Below are 3,520 nucleotides of genomic sequence, written 5' to 3' on the forward strand. Positions count from 1 at the left end.
AAAAAGAACATTATTTTGTGTATTTGGTGTAATGAAATGTGTTTATGCGGTTTAAGGTTAAAAAAACACATTATTTTCCACATACTGTACATTATTGTTTCTCCTCTATGCCCCGCCTTCTGAAACGCGTCGATTTTTACAAAGCTCATCGTTCTGAAAAGCGAGGTGTGCTCTGATTGGCCAGCTATCCAGTGCGTTGTGATTGGCTGAATTCCTCAAGCGTGTGACGGAAATGTTACGCCCCATACCATACTGTGATGCCATGTCCTGGCGCGACAAAACCAATAAAACCCATTATAAACGAGGCATTTGTTGCATCCAGTGGGGACATAATTACTGATTATAATGACTTATACTGTCTTTTTACGAGTTGTGTTGCATCACGCCGCGTAAACATAAAACCATGTCTGCATTTGTGATCGGAGAAACGACAAACAGCAAGCGCTACTCTACACTGCTCAAAACTCGAAAATTCAACACTGTTGAATCGTCAGTGGCAAATCCTTTAAATATGAAAACGTACTTACAGGCTGTAAGTCAGCATTATTTGAGCAAGCGCTACTCTACACTGCTCAAAACTCGAAAATTTAACACTGTTGAATCGTCAGTGGCAAATCCTTTAAATATGAAAACGTACTTACAGGCTGTGAGTCAGCATTATTTGTCAGCATCATAGACTGTGGTCAGAATGCTTGCCGAAGGGGAAACGGGAACTGAATTCACCGGAACACCGTCATTGTAGGCTAATCTCCCAGGAAACAGTCCTCATCCTCTGTAAAATGCGTTGCACACATCTGAATATTTGGTTTGAACTGTTCTGGAACAGTGTTGTAAATACAACTTAACCACTGATTTCTAGTTGTGTCCTCTTTTGGAAGACCAAACAAAGTAGTTTCACTTTCACAACGAAACACACAGCGTCTCCACGACATGGCGGCGGCAACAACAATACTACAGCGAGAATCAAAGTTATGCCTTCTTTATTTGCGTGAACATTTGGCCGGTGTTATGCAAATCTTCCCACACAGTGATGTAGACATGTGGGGGCGTTGTTTAAATGAGGCGTTTTAGGAGGGCGTGGACGAGTCTTAACTTTTAGAAAGAATATCTCTTTGCGATTTTAGACTTTAGTCTTTGCAATTTAGGGATCTTATCTATTCACGAACAGCTTGCAACACTTCAAAGAAAAAGGAAAACTTGAAATCACATCATATGACCCCTTTAATGGTCGATTGATATTGGATTTTGCCAATAATGAAGTTGGAAAATCTGGCCAATGAACAATTAATCGACCAATAGTTTTTTCCGTCATATGAATGAAAACTTAACTAAACCAACCTAACTAAACTAATTGATAATTAGTGATGAACTTCATTACAAAATTAACAATATTGAATATGAAATAAATGTAATAAAAATAGCTGTGCTCCATCACACACTGTCAATGTTTTTTATTATCATATCAGTGCTGATACATCAGTCGACCTCTAACTAAAAATAATAATTTCAATTTTTAATCTAATAATTAAAAAAATGATCAGTTATTGTCCATTAGCATGAACATTTTAATATTGGTGCAGTTTCAATTCAATTTGGTGTATTTCAAGTGTCCTAAAGCCTTATAATAGCTTTTACTTTTAAATGATGTCTGGTCACAAGACACTTGAGAATCAATCATGTTTGATCATGTAATTGACATTTAATGTGATGCAGTGAAAGCTGCCATATTGGATTTGAAATCTACAATTGGAGGCTCAGTTCAGTCAAAGCTATCATGTGGCTTCAGACTTGGAAACTAGCACACAAGATTTATGAAACCTATTGAGGGTGAGTAAATATTGACAGAGGTTTAATTTTGGGGTGAACTATTCTTTAAAAGTAGAAACCTCCATACAGAGTTCTTTCTGTTACATCCACACTGAAGCTGAGATCTATAACACATGTCCTAAACACAAACACGATCCCCTATCAACCACAACATCAGCAATCCGACACGGACCAGGATGACAAGAGAGGTTCAATAACTCGATCCTTTTAATGCTCAGTAATAAAATCTCACCCAACTGTGTCACTTCGAAAGCTGATACACTGTCTTTTAGAATGTGTTTATCTCAATCTGGAAGGATCCAGAAGTCCACAAGGAAAAGTGTGCTTCTTGTACAAAAGCCTGCCCTACAAAAAAAAGTGGCTTCTCCAGAGAATGGCGTGTTAAGTTAGAAACAAGGCCAGACTCAACATGACAAGAAAGAGTGTTTGTCACCTGATGAGAACCATGTCTTGGTGTCAGTAACATCTCCAATGCCTCCTCTGAGAAAAAGATCTTCGGGATGGCAGTAGGGAAAAGATCAGAGAGGGAAAGAATAACAACGGCAGAGAGTGCTGTGATGGCACATTCAAATCCCACGGCTGCGTGGAAATGTTTTTACAAGGGGCTCTGTCCTTTCCATCTGATAGTCAAATGAGGCAGAAGAAAAGCAAAGCAGCCCCTCCCAGACCACTCGCTCTCTCTCGCTCTCTCTCTCTCTCTGGTACCCAGGGATTAACCAAAGACCACAAAGTAGGTCAAGAAGACACGCTCGGAAAGCGCGAGGAAGGATAGACCGCACACCACCTCTCTGTGACAGGCCGAGACTTGTCCTTCTGTTAGATTTCTCCGCACACGTACGCACACCAGCGGCAACCTAGATTTCAAATTTGAGCGAAGACACAGAAGTGACAGCCAAAGTGTTTGAGAGCCTGCGAATGTAGGTTAAATGCTGAAGATGTAAAGAGGGACATCTAGAGTAAATACTCTTTTCCCCGTCAGTCACTGGGGAGATTTTAAACTTATTTATTCATGAAACGACAAGCTCAAATCACTCATCACTTTTGATTAACGCAGGGAATGTCATTTCGGAAACCATTTTTATGGCACGAATGCACTAGAGACTCTCGTCTTGTGCCTTTGGATTCTCCGATTTTTTTTGTGTCTTTGAGCCTAACGAGTGAAAAAAGACTTAAAAATAGGATGAAATCACCTCCCGCCTCTTTCTGACACATATCATGGAGATATCAAGAGGCTAACGGCTGCTCAGACAGACTTTGAACCCCTGCGAGTGTGTTACGCTCGCTTTAATACCTGCGATGATCAGTCATTGAGCGCTCTGAAAGCTTCCTGTTCAAGATATAATCCTATGAGGCCTATTTTTAGTTTTTATATTTGGAGCCCTGCAAAAACAGAATATTAAATCGTATGCCTTCACGCCTGTCTGATTATTTATGAATACATCTTTATCTAGGTCATGACTTTGGATGCTGTGATCACCCGTGTCATTTACTCTCAGTTTAAAGGAATGGTTTGGTTTTAATAAAGCATGAGTTATGTTGCTATATACAGTGGTGTGAAAAAGTGTTGGCCCCCTTCCTGATTTCTTATTTTTTGCATGTTTGTCACACTTTAATGTTTCAGATCATCAAACAAATTTAAATATTAGTAAAAGATAACACAAGTGAACAACATGCAGTTTTTAAGTGAAGGTTT

This window comes from Sinocyclocheilus grahami, unplaced genomic scaffold (genome assembly GCF_001515645.1).
Source record: "Sinocyclocheilus grahami isolate Dianchi unplaced genomic scaffold, SAMN03320097.WGS_v1.1 scaffold1445.1, whole genome shotgun sequence".
In the NCBI taxonomy this organism is placed as follows: Eukaryota; Metazoa; Chordata; class Actinopteri; order Cypriniformes; family Cyprinidae; genus Sinocyclocheilus; species Sinocyclocheilus grahami.